We start from the raw sequence: 20,478 nt of genomic DNA, 5'->3' as shown, positions 1-20,478 counted from the left end.
GGAAACAGCAGATCCTTGAAACTGCTTCATGACCAGTAAAGCAGCTATGGGAGATCCAAAAGCAGGGCTGCACACTCGAACCTTTGCTGGTCACCCTAGCCTGTCCTTCACATAGAGCATCCCAGCCCCTGGAACAGGGGAAGCCAACATAGATGTGGGATACCTGCGCTCACACACAGGGTTAACGAACCCTAACATCTTTCTTCTGGCTACTCCCAGCATCTATTGTCTCCTCTGCCATAGGGACACCACTTCCAAGAGATTCATGGTTACATAAGAGTGACAGGTGTCTTCACATCAAGACTTTGTCATGTTGTTCATGAGCTGTCAGAGACTAGACAACAGGGAGATTTAATCTGGAAGGATAGCTTGTCCATCAATTTATACCCATTCTGTTTCTTGGTAGGTGTGTTTGTATGCACAAGTGTGCTCGTGTCTATAGAGGCCAGATCTCAGTCTTGACTGTCTTCCTCTATTGGTTTCCATCTTGGTTTTTGATTAGTTTCTCAATGAACCCAGAGTTCACTAATTTGGCTAGACTTGATGGCCAGCAAGCCTCCAGGGATTGCCCTGTCTCCACATCTCTAGAGGATTACAGGCATGTGCTGCTGTGCCCAACTGTTTATGTAGGTGCTAAGCATCTGAGTCCAGTCCTCTGTTTTACACAGTAAGCGCTTCTGCTCAGTGAATCACCTCACTGGCTCTAACCCATTTCTTTTGGGGGTGTGGGGAGGGTGTGAGACAGGATTTCTACATAGCCCTGGCTGTCTAGGAACTTACTATATATACCAGGTTGACCTCAAACTCACAGAGATCTGCCTGCTTCTGCCTCCTGAATTCTAGGATTAAAGGTGTAATGCACCGCTGCTATGCAAGACTCCATTCCACTGCTGTTGCTGCTGCTGCTGCTGCTGTTACCTCTGCTGCCACTACTGTCGCCACCACCACCACCACAACCACCACCACCACCACCACCACCAAGTCGTCATCATGCTTGCACAGGCCCAGGCACAAATAGTAACACAGGAAGAAAGATACCAGAGATCAGAATGGGCCTCTTCTATGTGTCCTTCAATCCCCTTGTTCCAAAATTGACAATGCTGCTAATGACAATGCCTAAGAATCCTGATGTCACTGGAAGCAAGCTATTGGGGTTACTAAATTCATTTCCTCAGTCCTGTTTAACCCCTCCCCTGGACCCCCTGTTCCATAAAACACTAAGGAGGTGAACGCTCAGACCACATAGAATCCACCAACTGAGGAATCAGTCTCCTTAGGACCACAGTGTGGGAGCTTCTTTATGATCTGCTGCAGCCATGGAGTCTCCAAGTCCAGAACTTCCCAGGCTTCCTTAGCTGGTGGTCCTGTTGACTCGAGTTCAGTTCTGTTTTGTTTGTTTGTATCCCTCCTGGAATACACACTGTTCTGTAGGCTCTCATTTTGCTTCAGGGAATGAATTAAAAGCAGTTCTTTGGAGCATTCTAGAGGCCTACCATCCACTCAGAAAAGTCTTCAAATGGTGAATGTCCATTCCGGACTTCTGGATTTAATTTTATTAATAACAAAAATTAAAAAAAAAGAGTCCTTTAACTATGCGTGTGATGGGGGTCTGTATGGGTGTGTGGGTTTGTGTGTGAGAGTCAATGGAAGAAACATGTCATTTCAAACTAAAAGAAAAAAAAAACTATTCTTGAGCTGGAAGCACCTAACTAAGCAAGGAAATGAAGCAAACATCTTGCACCAAAGAAGAAAATGAAGCCAGATGTCACATATATAAGTTCTACAAAGGCACAAAAGGTCAAAGCACAAATGGCAGGTGAAAAAAGAGAATGAACTATGTAGCTATGGCGCCCACTCTTCCCAATGCTGCATTGATCAAGTGCAGATCTGCAGCTGAAATGCTGAAGAGAAACACTAATGGCACAGCAGCTAATAAGGCATAGATGTGTGCGTGGCAGGACAAACACCTCAAAGCCCTCGCTAGACAACAGCTTACTCTCAGGTCCGGATTTTTTTCCAGGAGTTTTTTTTTCCATTATTATAATGTTCATATTACTTTACAGATGTAGAATCTTCTTTTAACGAATAAACCACCATCTAGAGCCTGACAAACTGACCACACCTGTAAGTCAGATGTGAGCAAATCAGAGACAGTCCTTAAATAGTCCACGTTCTATTTTAATGCATTAGAGCTATCTGGAGGTCAGCAGAGGCCATTAGGGGCTGAAGAATAAAGGTGTCCCTTGAGGTGAAAAAACTACCAACTACCTGCTACCATTGTCCCACCAAGGAGTGCTTCCAATCTTTTCCTCCCTCTTGGGTAGACAGCACTGAGGGTCTTTACGCCTAGGAGTCATCTAACAGATATAAAAGTAAAACCACACAGAAGCTCACTTCTTTCAACTAAGCAAATAGCCAAGCAACAACAAAACCCCAAGAACTGTAAACATGCATGACAGAACAGTGGCTAAACAAACGATGCACCATTTAAACAAAATTACAGCTAAATGAGAAAACCAAGATGCTGTGAGAATTTATTTAGCTTCTGTTTGCATGTTTTAAATTGATTTACATATAAATGTGAGAATTTATTTAGCTTCTGTTTGCATGTTTTAAATTGATTTACATATAAATTTTACATAGGAAAAATGGATAATAAATCTAATGGGGTTTAATGGAATTCTGGGGTGGCAAAGAGACACGCTGTTCGGGGTGCATCTTGTGGGCTCTTAGAGATTTTTGCACACATTTTTACTACCTGCTTTCCCCATCGAGTAGCCAAGCTTCTCCTGGGTCAAGACGGCGTGAGACTAGCATAGTGATTAGTTAGCATGTATTTTCAAGCTTGGTTTGGCAAACTTTTAAATGGCTTGAAGTCTTTTGCCATGGGCCTCCTACCAATCTAGCTGAAGAGGTTTTTCTCATGAGCTCCAGGTCCACTGTTCCCAAGTGTTTCTTAAAGTGCAGTTGTTCACAAAACTCCTTCCCTCATGTAACTCGTGTTAATATTCCTTTAACATTATTCTTTAAATTGGTGGAACATTTAATGAAACACTCATGAAACCATTGTCATATATATAGATATAGATATAGATATAGATATAGATATAGATATAGATATAGATATAGATATAGATATAGATATAGATATAGATATAGATATAGATATATAGATAGATATAGATATATGTGTGTGTGTCTGTGTCTGTGTGTGTGTATAATGTATATGTGTGATGTATTCATGATTGCTCATATATTTACATGTGTGAGTTGCCCATACATAAGTTGTAGAGGCCAGAGATCAATGTCCTGTGTCTTTTTGTATCTCCTTCTTTTCAGACACAGTATCTCACTAAACCTGGAGCTTGAGGCCAGCAGGATCCCAGGATGTACCTGTCTCTACCCTCCATGTTGGAGTTACTGATACATACCCTCATGCTTGGCTTTTACATGGATGCTGGACTCCAAGATCAGATCCTCATGCTTATTGAGCAAGTACTTACCTATTAAGCTATCTCTCCAGTCCCACGTTAATTATAATTATGAAATATGATTAATCTTGTTGTATATATTTAAACTAATAAAACAGAATAAAATCATCTTGCACACTAAGTAGTTAGGAATCACAACTGTATTATTACAATTGTACCATTACCTATATAGGTGACATCTTTATGTGACTGTGTCTAGTGTATGGATATTTTATCTCTCAATCCCTACAACATGAATGAATTAATGAAAATAATCCAAGTTTTTGTTTTCTGAAATCTGATGATGCTCAATAGATTTAAAGGGTTTTTTTTTAAAAACAAAACAAAACAAAACAAAAAACTCATGCAATTAGATGGGTAGTTACGTCTGAGGCCAGCCTTACACATAGTAGGATGGGGCTTCAAAAACCAAACATTCATACTCCTTACTGTCTGAAGTGCAGAAGTCAAATGGATTCAAATGGTACCCAGGGCAACTTCTGTCTCATCAGGAAAACTGAGAAATTATTTGTCTCTAGGAAGATGGTCATGAAAATAGATTTTCCCCTTTCCCCTGTCTTCTCCCAACAGAAGCACCAACATCTGAAATCCTTAACAAAATAAGAAAATAACTCTCAAGATTAAATTATTTGAGCTTTTGTAAATGTCTCAGGTTTGCTGGGAATAGAGGCAAGAATTAGCCGGGGAAGGCATGGATATCATTAAATGGCTCCCTAACCAGTGTACCTTGGGACAGATCTAACTTCTAAGGTTGTCTGGTCTTCAGTTAACTCAAGACCAGAGGAGATGCAGTCCTATGTGCCACTCTGGTCCTTCAATATCTTTTTGTGAAGCGGCCCCCCTCACAGCTGGAGGAGGGAGACCCAACTCAGTCTTGCTGACCCCATCAGCCAAGATCCTGACTTTAGGCTACAGTCACAGATTTTCTTTTATAAAAAGGTGAGTTTTTGTTTTGGTGGTGGTGGGGTGGTTTGTTGTCTGTTTTGTTTTGTTTTGTTTATCTTTAATGGCCTCTCCATGTTCTAAGTGACTGAAGCTGAGGCCACTTTAGAATATCTGTCACCGGCCCATGTTCATAGTGGAAGGCAACACAGATTTGAGGGATGGCCACACCAAAGAAATAAGAAAGATTTATTTCTTAATTATTAGACCCTGAGGAGTATAACTCAAAGCCACCCATCCTGGTTCTGACTGGCATCTGAAAAGCCTCAGGGACTTGCTTTTCTTATGAGCAGCTAGCTGCACTGCTCTGAAGGAAGTCCTGCGACAATCAACAGGAAGGATTAAACCCATTTCTAAGAGGGAGACACTGTTGAAGAAGCCTGTGTGCTCAGAGGCTTCTTAAAGCAAACTCCAGCATCTCAGGATCTCCATTTTAAACAATGAACCAAATGTTAAAGACAATAGGCAATCATCCCCCAGGCTCTTAAGTCTCCACATTCTTTACTCAGAAAGTGGATGTTATCAGCCACATCTCCTCATGTTAAAATGGCCATATGTATGTGGGGGAAGTGTCGGCCCATGAAGAGGAGTTCAGTCATCAGCAGCCCATGGACAAACTGAATTAGCAGCTAGAGATGGAGTGAAAATGGAGGGCGAAGGGAACATATGAGGATTAAAAACTCAATATGAAGCCTAACAAGGTTATGAGAGCCGTAATTGCAGGAAGTAGGGAAGAAAATTCACTTAAGATGACGCAGTTTGGGGGAGGCACCCTGGATGTGAGTCTGCTCGGGCAATTCAGGGGCACCGTCAAGTGGACTCCTCCAATGATTTATCCAGTCTGTTTCTACTCTCTGCCTGATGTCATGGACTGCTACCAACACTGTGTAAAGCCAGTTTCAAACTCATTTCCAACCACTGGACAATGAGGAGTGACTGTCACCAACTGTAGCAAAACTGTCCTAAAATCTGGACATAGGGTATATGATTTTCTTTTTTTTTTTTTAAGATTTATTTATGTATTATATGTAAGTACACTGAAGCTGTCCTCAGACACACCAGAAGAGGGCATCAGATTCCATTACAGATGGTTGTGAGCCACCATGTGGTTGCTGGGATTTGAACTCAGGACCTCTGGAAGAGCAGTCGGTGCTCTTAACCACTGAGCCATCTCTCCAGCCCTGTGATTTTCTAAGACCTGGTCTCACTATGTAACTCTGGCTAACTTGTGTAGTCTCAGCTGGCCTCAAATTTGCTGAGATCCTCTAGCCTCTGCCTCCTGAGAGCTAGGATTATAGGCGTATATGTGATTTTCTTTGGCACCCTCAAATCAACAGCATGTCTATCAAATTCCATTCATTTGTCGCTGCCTTCCTCCCTTGGTTCCGTCTCTCCCTTCAAAGGTAAAAAGACACCTTCAAGTGAAAGCTAGAATCCACAGTTGTCACCAGGCCCCATGTATTCCTTCATCACCACACAAGAGGGACCACAAATGTACACCTCTTAGATCAAAACTGGCGGCTGGGCTAAGATTTAGCCTCTCTCCTGAGGTCTGTCTCAACTTTGTAACTCTCTTCCATGACCTCTGAGGTTCAAGTATAGGCTCTCGCATCTCAGGAATGAGCACCCCTCAGGCAGATTGACTAATGGACTAGTGCTCTCGACCACGTGGCTTAATGCTGTCCGCTTGGCAGCATGTTTCTACCCTCCAAGGGATTTCTAGTAAAGCCAAAGGGGAGAGCATAACCGCGCAAGATCTCCAGCCCAGAGAATTGGCATCCAGTTCTTCAGACTTTTAGTCGAATTACCTCAGCTCTAATAAGTTCTGTGGAAAGAGTATCAGAACTCTAGTTACAGGACTCAATCCCAAACAAAGTAACTCACCACCTTATGAACAAAGACAGTTGAAAAACGAAGGTGAAAAGCTTTAGGACCATATAAGCATTCACTCTCTAGCCTTCAGAATCCCTGAAAACCAAGTTTTCCCTTTTTGGCTGCCAAGAGGTTTGCTGGAAAAGCCTGTCATTACCCCCTCTCTTTCTTCCCGCTTCCTCCTCTCTTTGGCTGCGCATCTTTCTGATGAGGATTCTCAGGGTAGAGAAGAAAGCCCTTCTCCCATGGGGTGAGATGACCTCCCTCCTGGAGAGCCAGTCTTTGAGCAGGAAATGTCTGGGAGATCTCCAGCTTGACGCCAGCTCACTGCAGGGAGCGAGGGAGGAGGCCAGGGCAGCAAGGCAAAGCCAGAGGGAGAGCTAGACATCATTGCTGGCTCACCTACTTGGCCAGTGAGTGATTAACTCTAGTTATTGAGAGGTTATTAGGGGTCTGCTGGTCACACCATTCACCTCTCCCAAACAGCACTATAGCCAGGCCAGTAACCTCCCTATGACCCTTTATAATGAGAAAGGTTTGACTTGAGCCTGCAAGAATCCGCCTTTGGGGCACACAGACATACTCTCATCCTTCTGCCGTTTCCACATTCCACCATAAGGCTGAACTAGGTAACTGGGAAAGGAATCGAGCAGAACCACTGCTGGACACCACACCTCATCAGATCTGAATTACAGCACACATTTCATTTTAAAGACTGGTAACGCCACCTGAGACATGGCCTGACCCTGCCTGAAATCTCATGATCTGACAAGGTTTGCTTGTCAGGCTGTTTAAGACTTGGAAAGATTGGTTTCCCAATAAACAAGAACAGGAACCAGGGCAAAAGGGTAGTCACAAATCTCAAGCGTTCGAGGATGGCTTGAATAACTTTAGTGTGACAGATGAACTGTAAGTCAAGCCTGTACCAAAGGACACATCTCAGGAAGGGCCCTCACTCTTTTGTTTTTCTCCACAGAACATAACCCTGCTCACCCCTAGACTGCACGGTGAGAGTTTTCTCTAGTATTTTTCTTTGCAGCTTTGGAGACTGAGCCCAGGGCCTCATGGGATTCAGTGGCTTTTCCCTGCACAGACATTAATGTTAATAGCATCGCAGTCTGGAGTAGAGATCACCTCTTTTAACCTTCTCATTTCACAGATTTGAGAAGCTAGGTACCCACAGAAGCAAGTGACTAGCAAGGTCTCCAGGACGCTGATCGCTGAGAGAAAACTGGGCTGGCTCAGGTCTGCTGCAGGAAACTCGCCTCCACTTGGTACAAGGAGACAAAAACAGTTCTGTGGAACGCACACCAGGAGCACAGGAACCCTGGAAACTTCCAGAAGGAAGTGGCATCTTCCTCCACCTAGTAAGCTCATCCTTTAGCGTTCTCCATGCAGTGAGCTCTTTCTTGTGTTGGGACTCTTTCCCCTCAGATAGACACACAGCTCGGTGCTTCTCCTCTATCAAGGCTTAAGTTTAAAAAGCTTGGCTAAAATGCCCAGTTTTCTAGAGTGGTAGAAGAAGGGGCTCTGATCATGTCCTGAGTGTGACTCCAAGGATCTTCCATTGCCTGTCATTATGTGTATTGCCGCCATGTGGAGCACAACAGAATCTGGCTTTTTGGTTTTTTTTTTTTTTTTTTTTTTTTTTTTTTTTTTTTTTTGTGCTTAATTCCCATCATCTTGTATAATGAGCTGACGGGGTAGGTCATTACACAATGCTTAGTAGATGAGTAAATTTAATAAATTGTGGCTTTCAGCAGTTTGGCAGAGAACGAATACTTTTTAAAACACATAACACCTCTGGTTTAAAGATCTTATAGCACTTTGGAAATATATAGAACTACGCTAGGCTGATTATTTGTACTTAAAGTGCTGTGGATAATAGGTGTTTCAGACTTGAGATGTTTTGAAATTTTGTAATGTCACAGAGGGAGAGTGAAACAGAAAGACAGAGAGACACAAACAGAGAAAGAGAGAGAGAAGAGAGGGGGGAGAGAGGAAGGGAGGGAGGGAGGGAAAGAGGGAGGGAGGGAGAGAGAGAGAGAGAGAGAGAGAGAGAGAGAGAGAGAGAGAACCCAAATGTTTCATATGCTCTTCTACGCATAGACTAAAAGAGCCTACGCACTCTTTACTTTAGGCAGGATCTTGCAATATAGCTCACACTGGGCATCTTAAATTGTCTTTGCAGAAATAAACTTTATATGTTTTACCCAGGGCTTAACTGAGCTCCTGCCAGGTGCCAGGCTCAAATGAGGGTAACGAGCCATCTGGCAGGATGCAGATGCAGAGGTCAGTGGCATTTGTAGAGATGATGGTTCTGCTGGGCCTGGGGCAGCAGGCAAGCGATGGGGAGAAGTTAGAAGGCAGGGAAGACAGCCAAGAAGCATGGAATATAATATATACAAATGAGGATTAGGGACCAGGAGGCATCGGTGGCTTGTTGGTATCATCAGTGGCTCTATGATTCCACAAACAGAGAAGAGAGATTTGGGAAAGACTAAAGGTTTTGATTTAGGTTAATAGATCCTGGGAGGAGGATGGACTTCAAGGACAAGAGAGTATCTTGAGGAAGCCCTTGATGGGACTGGGGATAGCTCAGAGGTAGAAGATTAGCGTAGCAGGCAGTAAGACCGGGAACCATCGACTGTTTTGTGTAGAAGGAACTTTTGCCATTAGGTTTGATTACAGCTCTGCCTAATGCTTACAAGTCTGCAACAGTGAAGTCAGAGAGCCACTCGGACGAGGGCAGGGATCCTACAATGTCTACTTCATCTTCCCATCTAGTCAATTAACTACCAGTCTGGAGGCAAGAAGGCTGTGTTATTTATGTGCAGCTTTGCTGAAAGCCATCTGCAGTGCCGAGGACTATGGGCCTGTGTAATGAGAACGAACCACGAAATAACTTTGGTCCCAAATGATTCTTGGCAGTGAAAACGACACCGAGTGAGGCTTAGCCATGGATTATCACGGGCAAACATAAATCAGTTAGGATTTAGGTGAGGGACCTCATACAGAAGGGTACCTACGGGAAGTTATAGAAGTCCACTGCCACAAGGCCTGGCGCAGTGGTGTCCACCTATAACACTAGCATTTGGCAGGCTGAGCCAGGCAGATCCCAAGTTTAAGACCAGTCTGAGCTGCAGAGTGAAAAAATGTTCTGCTGTGTCTAAGCTTTAAAAGGAACAAAAAAATGTTTTGGTAGAAGTCGTTCAAGGTAGGTTCTGGAAAAGAGACTTGAGCTTCTGTGAAACTGAAATGGGTGGAGTCAGAGCGTGCAGCTCTTTTTAGTCCAAGACGTTTCTTTTAGGCTCTGTGTAGGACAGTGATGGCAGGAGGGGAGGCTTGGGAATGAGCTCTGGGTTGAGCTTAGTGCCCCATCCTCAGTTGTTCCATAGTAAGCTTGCCCTTGAGAAATTACCAAAATAGTACTCTTATAAAGAAGACCCGACTGCCTCATGGCTCCCTTTCCTACAGGCAATGCTATACAGACTCCTCTTATCCTGTCATGTGAGACATTTCACCTATTTCTAATTTGTTTACAGCCATCTGTTTCCAAAGTGGAGGTAAGAGCTGGCACCAGGCACTGTGCTGACACTAAGCTCTTCTTAAAGGGCCAGCGCATTCTTACACTTCTTTTCAGATTTGGTGGAAGTGTGCCCAGACAGAGTCTAGGAACAAAGTGTCACTGTGGATAACTAATGCATCACACCCATGGTTCTATGGCCCTTTCCCTCTCCAAAGTCAGAAAAATACCTAGGTTTGCTATATCTGGAAGACTGCAAGCTTTGGAAAATGTTCTATAAGATGTGTTCAAAGGTGACCCTGCTGGCTGTCTCGTTTGTATCAACATTTCCTGTTTCATCGCAAATAATCACACTGTAGCTGCCAGTGGCACAGTGCGGTGGCAGACACATGCTTAGCATATTCAGCGTCCTGAGTTCAATCCCCACCATCATTAATTAATAATAATAAATAATAAATAATAACAACAATAAATCAATTTCAGATTGTAAAGGTTGACAGATGTCCAAATGACCACAAAGGCATATTTACGATGCTCTGGGTTTTAATTTGGGTGCTAGTCACCAAAATTAGCTTTTCAGAAAGTTTTTCTCACAAAACTTTCACGCACTCATCACGCGCATTTTTCTGGACCAGGTTCTAACACACGTGTGGCTCTTTATGCTTCAGTTTTAAGGAAAAACAGCCTCAGATGCCCCTTAGGATGTTTCCCCGCCTCTCACGTAAAATTCCCTAGACACACGTCTCAGAAATGCATACACACTCAACGTTAGCATCCACAAGAGAACCAGGGGACAAGATAGGGCAGCCTGAGCACATCATTTCAGGTTACTGCTGTGTTGTTTTATTGTTTTGCTTTTAAGGGCAGGCACCTGGTCTAACATAACTTAGACCCTTGGCAGGTTTTTCTTGCTTTAATCCTTTCGGTGATGAAGCCACATCTCTCTGATTGCCCGCTAAGATCAAGAGCCAAATCTATCTTGTTGCTCAGTAGACTTTGGCAGAGAGCATTAAAAACTCATCTTTGACACACATTCTAAACTCTTATTATAAATCTAGATGTAAATTTCTGAATCCAGTCTCCAGAAGGGAAAAGGCCTCAAAGGACAGATAGCTGAGCCATCTCTTCAGCCCTCTTTATTTCACAACACATGTCTGAGAAGTCCTCACACAGTTACCAGGTATGTTATGGACCAGGGGCATCGAGTGTCGGGTTTATATTAATTGAGGGTGCAACACTCTCCTTTGTCTAGATCCTTTCTTGCAGCCTAAGAATAGAAACTCTCTGTCCCAGTTTCACTCTATCGCTATGATAAACAACAGTCATCTCATCTGAAAATTCCATGTCACGATCATCATTTAGGAAGCCAGGGCAGGGACCCAAGTTAGGTATCTGAAACAAAAAACCATGGAGGAATGCCGTTTGCAGCCCAGGATCTGTGTGCAGAACGGTACAGCCCACAGTGAGCTGGGTCCTCCTGCATTAATTACTAACCAAAACGATGTCTCACAGAGCAACCTAATGTAGACACTTCTTCGGTCAAAGCTTCTACTCTCCGAGGATGACTCTAGACTGTCAAGCTGATGATTAAAGCTCACCAGGACACCATCTCTAACATTTTTCTCTGCTTTTATTTGTTTACACTGTGAGAAACAAAATGAAGCAAGCTCACTGCTTCTCACAACCTACTAATTCCAAGCTAGAGGTTTCTGGAAATCTTTCAGAATGCCATTCTCCATCCAACAGAGTCCAACTGCTGCTAGGTTTGAAGAGCACACTCAAATTGAACAAAACACTGCTCCCCCTTCACACCCCCCAAAACACACACTCTGATTTCAGTGCCTGGGAATGCCAGAAGAAACTCAATGTTAAAAGGAATAAAACATGCAGCATCTTTTTTCAGTTAAATCTGAACCGAGCAGGGAAAACAATGAATGTATATATGTTCATGCTCTCCTCAGCCGACCCTAGAGAGCGAACTTATGATCTTGCTTTTTGCTCACATCACCTCTGGACATAACAGGTCCCTGAGTGTGCCCTCACCAAACAGCTACCCTTTGTCCTTTGTTTGTCCTTGGTCATAACAACAGATGGGACTCAGATGCCACTAAGAGTCCCTTGTATATTACTGTAAATCCTTCTCCCTGTGTGTAGCCCAGGGGAAGACTGCAAAGTCAACCCAATACAAAGACATGTGGATGACCCAGGGCAAGTATTCTTTATTCTTTGCACTGCACGTATGTGGGCAATGTGTATGCATGTGTTTACATGTGCATGTATGCATGCATATGTGTATGCATGTGGGCACATGTGTGCCTGCTGAGGCTGGGAGGTGATGCTGAGTGTTCTCTTCGATCCCTCTCTAACTTATATGTTGAAGTGTCTCACTTGAACCCAGAGCTTGCTGATTCGCTAGTCTAACGAGCCAGCTTACTCTAGGGATCCCCTGACCCTGCCTCCAAAAGCAGAGATTGCAGGTGGGCCGCCGTGCCTGCCTGGTTCTGTGTGGGTTCTGAGGATTCAAGCTTTAGTTCTCACAGGGGAGTACATTATCCACTAAACCATCCATCTCCCTTAGGCTCAGGGCAATTTTTTTTTAAGAGCAGATACATGGTTGAAGCCAGAACTTAGAATTAAAGAGATCTGACTATTCTCAAAGATGCCCAGTCACCAAAATTTTCATAATCATAAAACTACCTGAGGGCATCCTGCTGGACACACATTTTATAGTCAATCAAGCTGAGGCCCCCAGTACACATACTGTTTGGCTAGTTATTACTACAGTTAACCACAAAGCTGAGGCAGTTAGCAGTTCATCCTGGACAGGCCCCATCTCTGAGGCCTCTCTCATCTTCCTTTACATACGCAACACAGGCCACACAAACCACAGGGCAAGCAACTGTCACCAACTGCCAGTCAGAAGCCAACTGCCCTAATTCTGAAGCGTCATAAACTATCCTTTGACTCCATTTTTTCAGACTGAGGTGTTGATGAATCTTCTCCGACCCCACTGCTCATTCTAACTTCTTAAATCACGAACTGAGAGTTGCTTTTAGTGATATATAAAATCCCTTATCACAAAGCAGCCTATACACTGTATACTGTGATCCCCACAAAGACAGGCAGACAGACGGACAGATTAGATAACCTTTGACCAACAAATCTGGTAGGATTTATAGAGCTTTTGTTTTTTTAAGTAGGTTCTTCCTCCCTCATTTTTTCCTTATTCCTCACTACTAGATATTGAACCCAGGTTCTAATCCATGCTAGGCACATGCTCTATTGCTCATCTACAAGTGCAGTCCTCCATGTTTTCTTACTGTGCCTCATTCCTTACAGAATGAAAAGCAAAATTAACTGAGCATGTTTAAATACACGAACCCACCAAAGTATGCTTGATATAACCACAGGGGAGAGGTAACACCAGGACACAGAGGCTTCAAGAGTCTAGAACCAGTTCATTCTGACTTCAAATCTCAGTTCCCTCCCTTTGACTCCAAAAGCTTTTAGGTGTAGGAGACTAACAGGCCTATCCTCCATTCTCTGTGTTTCTCAAGCCCACACCCTGCCCAGTGGGAATCAGGATTCCGGAGAGACAGATCTCACTGCAGGGAGAGCTCTTCTTCTCTTGGACACTGGCATATAGTGCGGTTGAGGAAGAGTCTCACTAGGCTGCATACCTTGAAGGTGGCTGAGCCTGACACATTTTGCAGTGTTATTTATTCATAAGCAGTTAGTCAAGGCTTTGCCTTCTGTCCCAAGGAGAATGGATTAAGAGCACAGAGTTAGATTCAGCCCAAGCTGGGGTTTTGGACATCAAGAGGGAAAGTAGGAGATCTGGTGAGTGAAGGCTGACACCTGTAACCAGATTAGGAAGGCTCTGTCTCCTGAGGGTTAAGACCCATAGAGAACCCAGTACCTCTGGCCACTGTGTATTACAGAGGCTGGCAGAGCTAAAAGACTGGGCTAGTGGCTGGGAGTAGATACACCATGAAGTTACCCCGTGGAAGTGTGGGTGCTCTTACTAAAGAGTCCCAGGACACAGAAGGCCTCTGGGGAAGTTTGTCCTGCACGGTGAAAGGGTAAAGAAATCGGAGAGGACAGCCATCAGGTTCACAGGGCCTAGAGGTTTTTGTGCTTCCATAAAATTCCAGAGGCCAATATGAAGTAGAACCTCTCAGCTATGACCAGACAAAACAATTAAGTATGGGAACTTGTCCCCCATCTCATGCTACATCAGCTCCAATGTGGGACTTAAGCACTCTCATGTCTCATTGTGGCCAAGAATTCAGAAGGATGAAGGTACCCAGAGGCTAGATGCATGGCAGTAGGCCTACCTTTAGAAGTGAATGCCCAGTCCCCTACAGATCAAAGCCCCACCTCCTTCAAAGGATAAAGGGCCCATTCTTGGCCTCAGGCAGTCTTTTCCACTTGGTTGCTTTGCAAATAAGGATAAGGAAATGGAAGCCGGACCTAAGATTAGCAGGCAGCCTTCCCTCTAATTCAGAAACCACAGGACCAAAGCTCTTCACCATCACTGTCCTTCAGAGTCCAGGGATGCTCCCATCTTTCAACAGGGGCATTAAAAAACAAAAGTCTGGGACAGGCAGGCAGCAGGTGGGGCTGAGGATGAAACACCACAGAAGAAACCAGAGCATAAAGAGCTGAAGCAGCGTGTGTCCTGTGGTTACAGAACACACAGGGTATCTGTCATGTAAGTGGAGCCCTTCTAACCAATGGTAAAGAGATTTCTGAGTGACTGCCGCAGCCATTTGAGGTGACATACCGAAATGGATAGGGACCAAAGGATGGAAGGCTCCATGCGACCACAATTGCCTGTTTCAGTAGCGGTATCTCCTTCTGCGGGTCTCTCCCTTTGTGAGACGTTCTCTTTGTAACCTGGGGCTATGGGTATATACAACTGTTGGCATAGAGTAGGTGCTCCATAAAAAGCTCCTGGGGGAACCATTTCACCTCAAAAAAAAATATAGCATTACAAGAAGCCGTTGAAATTTTAAAACTGGTTTTTATTTTCGTTGTTGTTGCTTTTGTGTGTTTCGGTTTGGACTTTGGAGACAAGTCTCCCATAGCTGGCCTGGAACTGATCCTCATACTTCCACTTTCCAGGTGACAAGGGATCATGGGAATGCACCACCAAGCTCAGCTGACGTTCCTGTTTGCTTGGTTTCTGTTTGTCCTAAGAAAGTTCTTGAAATTTTTATTTGGAAAAAAAAGTGATTTTTCCCCCCTTGCCCATTGACTAAATAAGTTTCTTCCTTTTGTTTTACAAATAGGCAGAATAGATTCTGGGGACAAGGCAGCCCAGAACAGCATGTTTATAAAGATGCTGAGGGATGGGTTGCCTGTAGGTAGATGATGGAGCCATGGTACAAAGGAGAAACAGGCTTCCTGACATTCTGCCCTGTCAGGATGTGCCCTAGTTTGGGGTCTGAATATGATTTGGCCACAGCTATTTGTTTTATTGTCTTCTTTTTGAGACAGGGTCTTGCTCTAGAGCCCAGGCTGGCCCCAGACTCATGGCAACCCTCTTGCCTCAGCCTCCTGAGTGCTAGGCTTACGAGGGGGAGCTGCTGTATTCAGATTTAGTTTTCTTGGCAGAGCGTCGAGCGCATCGGTAACCGGAGTGAAATGAAATAGAGAGATGGCCGAGACTCTGCATCCGAATGTGGTCAGGTATATGCCTGGCATCCCCATGCAAATTTAGCCTAATTGCAGTTTTAAAGATGACCTTCCTCCGGGACTCTGTGTTTCACCTGACTTTAAACCTATCTGAGCTTCCTGGCTCCGAGCTCCCACGCATAAGTTCCCTTAGGAGCTGAGGAGCTTAGGAGATGAGGACAATAGTTAAGGGTGACAGTGGCAGGGAGCAGGTGGGCACGTTTTCTAGTTGTTGATTCAGTCTCACAGGCATATTCTCTCCTCCTTTCCTTCCCTCTCCCTGCTCTTCCCTTTCTCCCTCTGCCCAATCTCTCCGCAGGGCCTCGCTGGCCAGCCTAGGCTGTCCTTGAATGCACAGTCTTACTGCTTCCGTCTCTGAGCACCAGGATCACAGGTTTACACCGTTGTCCTGGTTACTTTTTGAGTTGTATGGAAAGAGGGAACTTCCACTGAGAAAATACCTCCGTTGGCCCGGCCTGTGGGCCAGTGTATGGGAGCACTTTCGTCATTAGTGATTGATGTGCCAAGGCAACCAGGGCAGTGTCACCTCTGGCAGGTGCAATTTGGAAGCAGGCTGAGCAAGCCATGGGGAGCAGGCCAGAGATCAGTGTTCCCCCAAAGATTCCTGCTTTGAGTCCCTGCCTGTAACCTGCAAACCAAATAAACCCATTCCTCCCCATGTTGCTTTTGGTCTTGGTTTTTTTCACAGCAGTAGAAACTAAACTAAGACATAACCATCATGCTTGGAAGTTCTAGTCAGCATGTTTTATTTCTTATCATTTGTGGATGCCACAGTTTAAGTAGATATATTAAGTAAGACACCCACGCACAAGCACACAGACCCACATGAGTGCACAGACACAGACACACACACACACACACACACACACACACACACACACACACACGAGCACACACGTGCATGCACGCAAAAACACACCATGATGGTAGAAGTGAAACTCTCTTAGGGAGTTAAACGGACTCATCGCAGGAGGAGAAAGGGTGAGGGAGAACGGGAGGAGAGGGTCATGAGGCAGGAGCATGATCAAAGTACATTATGTGCTTACATGAAAATGCCTCTATGAAACCTAGCACCATGTACAGTGAATATCTACCAATAACAAAAAGGGATGGGAGGGGTCACTTTCAGATAATGTGATAATTACAGAGAGGCAGATGTATTCATCTACCACATGAGTCAGTTTTCAGGCTTTTTTTGGTCTTCATGGTTAACCTACACTAAACCCAATACTTTTCTCTATTATGTGTCAAGACCAAGCCAATATACTGAGTCTAACAACCCCGGCAAGACATTTACTTAATATTTAACTAAGGCTAAATTACACATTCTACTTCAGAGGGATGGGGCAGAATCCTGGACGCCTAATTCTATTGCATTCCGGGCCAGTTATAGGGGGTTTCAATCTGGCCATTGTTGGCTCTGCTTAAAGACTCATTAATCTCAAGTGAGAACCAATTTAACAAGCCAGGCAAGCTTTTGAAGTGTCTAGTGGGAGCAGTTTAAACAGAGGATTAGGAGATAATCACATTTCGGGGCATCCTTTGGCTCTACAAAGTTGACCCCAGGCCAGGGGGTGTGAGGTGCAGGCCCTCATCCACACCTCTCTAGGCAGGTGGCAGTCGAGAAGACTGATCTCTTTAGGTATGTCATCAACCCCGTAGTGATGTACGGGGTCCCCCGCTTCATATAAAGATACCAAACCCTAACAGCGGTAGGACCCTAAGGTGCTCGACGGCACGACTTAATGTGGCCTTTAGATCTGCTCTGGGCTACTCACACCAGGTACCTGGATGTAAGTAACCGAGCAGAGGAAGGAAGGCAATTTAACCTGAGCTCTTCATCTTAAGCTTCTTTGTTGAGAAAGTGCAGGCCCCCAAGGGCTCACTGGAAGGAACATTGTGCTTTTCTGGTTTTCTGTACTGCCAGGCTGTGGCATCTATGAGCGGTAAAAAGGTGTATACATTTGACAAGTCATTAAGCTTTGGCGACACTACCCCTTTAATTGCACTGCACATGGCAGCAGGCAAACTACAAATAATTGAACATTAGGTTTGACTGGCAGTCATTTCAAGAAAACTCTTTTTTATTGAGGGGGTTCATGAAATTGACAAAAATCATGGAGGACAGCACAGCACAAAAACTTCGCTTCTTTAAGATCATTCCAACCCACTTTTGCTCTTTTTCACCTTCTTGCACTCCACAGAGGGGTCTCTTTTAAGTGTCACATACAGAGTACATGTGTGACCATGTGAAAAGCCTCCAGAAGTCTCGAGTGTGTCCTTAAACCAGTGGGATCTGCAAGGCTAGAATCACTACATGCCTCCAATAGGGCTTCTGTTTTGTATTTCATCAGATAGGTCCCTCATGTTCCAGAGCCTGGTCCACGGCACTGGTACCCCAGTCATTTATCTCTCCCCATCCCTACCCACAGTTGTTTGCACCAAGAACAGCCAGTCTAAGGGACTGGCCAGAGATGGATGGATTTGTGGGAAGGAACTCTAGAATGAGCTGCATCCAACTGTCTTGAAAATTGGAATTGAGACAGAAACCTTCCCACTGACAGCTGGAGGTAAAGGAAACACTCAGAGCTGGGTTGTAACTGACAACCACACCAGTCCCTACTTTCAGCCCTCTGAGGTTGTGGTTCCCAGATTCCCTGTAAGCTCACAGCATACCCCACTTCTCTGAATGATTCTGAACACCCCTGTAACTGGCAACAAAGACACAATACCTAAGTCACATCAGCCAGGGGCTTCTTTTAGGACCACAAGCCTCTGTTCCAACCTCCAAGCTGTGTTGGAGGTGGGAGCAAACCCTTCTCTCCCTTCAGCAGGACCATGACTTGCTTCTGATCAGGGAGATATTCAAAAGCCATGAATGATTTAGGGGAGAAGTTGGTCATGCTTAGAAACTGCCAGAATCATCAAAGGGCTTGTAATATCATGAGGAAAACTGAAATTGTTTAGCTATGATAACACACACTTTAAAATAATGTTTATATGTTAGATAAGTGGGAATACATTTTTGATAATGCGTTCTTTAAAATTGGCTAGGGGTTCTTTAAAATGCTTGTCTAAACAGCAAGGACCAGGTTTCCCAAAAGCTGGTCCCTGCTGAGCAAGCTATTTAGGGACAGGAAAGCTGCAGGCCAGAAACATTAAGTGCCAGAAGCCAGACATCTCAAACCCAAATGCTTTAAAAGAAGCCAAGAGGTCACAAAGGGTAAGACGGTGGGGAGGGATGACATTTGTGCCTGAACTATTGAGAAAGGAGCCAGCGAGATGACTCAGTAGGTAAAGCCACCTGGCAAAAATGCTGATGTGCTGAGTTCCCTGGAGCCACATGGGGCAAGAGTACTGACTCCTTCAGCTTGCCCTCTGAACTCTACACACATGCCGTAGCACCTCTAACACATGCAAACATAAAAAATAAACACATCAAGTGTAAAGTAAATAAATAAAGCAAAGGGAGCATCCTGGAAAAGGCACGCAAATGCTTTTTTTATTTAATGCGAGGGTGCAACCCCAGGGTCTTGTTTATGCCAGGCAAGCACTTGTACCACCAAGCAGTCAGGTGCACTCCTTTAATCCTGGCACTAGGAAGGCAAAGGCAAGCAGATCTCTGTGAGTTCAAGGCCAACCTGGTCTACCCATCGAGTTTCAGGCCAGCCAAGGCTACAGCATGAGATATCTTGAAAAGCAAAAGGCAAAATGCTTGTACCACCAAGATACATCTCTAACCCTGGTAAAGGCCATGTGCCAAGACCAACCTGTGATTCAGCATGCTCTGTTAAGGCTAGCCTGGACACCCACCTTTTGTTATATCTATATTCCACCAATTTTGATTCTTATAGATGTATCCATTGTTTACTCTCACAGCTCATCAACGAATATCATGAAATACCTTTGGGGGCGGTAGGGGGTGGGGAGGGAGTCACTGCATCCAAATGTAAGCCAAGAGCTCAGACAATCACATTTCAGATGTTGGCTCATCTTCCAGAGAATGACTTTCTCTCCCTGTGGGAATTCTAATCAGAGGGCAGGATCATGGACTCTCTTGTTTCATCTAAGATGCTTCTGAGCCCAAGAAATTTAAAAAACTTACATGGAACAGAAAAGGAAAACAATGATTTGGTTTTTTTTTTTCAGCTCACTTAACAAAATGCTTGTCTAAATCTTCTGGGATAAAATATCGCTTTGTCAAGGCAAGTAGAAAAAAAGATGTCTGAGCCAGATTGGGAAGGAAGCTCATTTAATACAGAGACACAAGGCCCTGGGCTCAATCCACAATATTGAATGAATAAAGCCAAGACTGGTGGTGGGAGATCAGAAGTTCAAGGTCAGCCTTAGGAACAGAGTGAGGCTAGCTCAGGATACAAAGTACTCTTGTCGCAAGAAAAATGTGTAAGGCACTATTACAGTGAAAGGCATATACATAGTTGTACACATGCACACTCACACACTCACACACACACACACATGTACATACCCTACATGCTTGAGTGTTCACACACAGGATGTTGCACACATACATATAGAAAAGTAGAGTGACTGACGGGGACAGTCTCTGTCTTCACACACATGTACCCACACATGTGAGCACGAGACATCATGCACACACGTGCCCATGCAAAAGCAAAAGCAAAAACAGCAACAAAACACCCAGGACTTTCTCCCAAGCAAGGCTAAGAGACATCATAGTGAGGGAAGGATTACTACTGTATACGTGAACTTGTCACAGCTATGTCACCCCCTACAGCAGTGGGTCTCAACCTTCCTAAAGCTGCAACACTTTATACAGTTCGTCATGATGTGGTGACCCCCAGCCATCAAATTACATTCGTTGCCACTTCATAACTATAATTTTGCTACTGGTAGGAATCACAATGTAAATACCTGATACACAGGATATCAGACATGTCACCCCTGTGAAAGGGTTGTTGGACC

At 44.4% G+C, this 20,478-nt stretch overlaps 1 protein-coding gene across 5 annotated transcripts in view; it reads right to left on the bottom strand.

Annotated features, from left to right (window-relative positions):
* The window catches only part of Sgpp2 (sphingosine-1-phosphate phosphatase 2), a 120,633-nt gene that overhangs the window by 46,372 nt on the left and 53,783 nt on the right, over positions 1 to 20,478 (bottom strand). The gene's annotated exons all lie outside the window — the stretch shown is intronic.

Source organism: Rattus norvegicus, chromosome 9 (genome assembly GCF_036323735.1).
Source record: "Rattus norvegicus strain BN/NHsdMcwi chromosome 9, GRCr8, whole genome shotgun sequence".
Taxonomy (NCBI): domain Eukaryota; kingdom Metazoa; phylum Chordata; class Mammalia; order Rodentia; family Muridae; genus Rattus; species Rattus norvegicus.
Note: the sequence above shows the minus strand (reverse complement) of the source record. Positions and strands in the feature narration are given on the sequence as shown.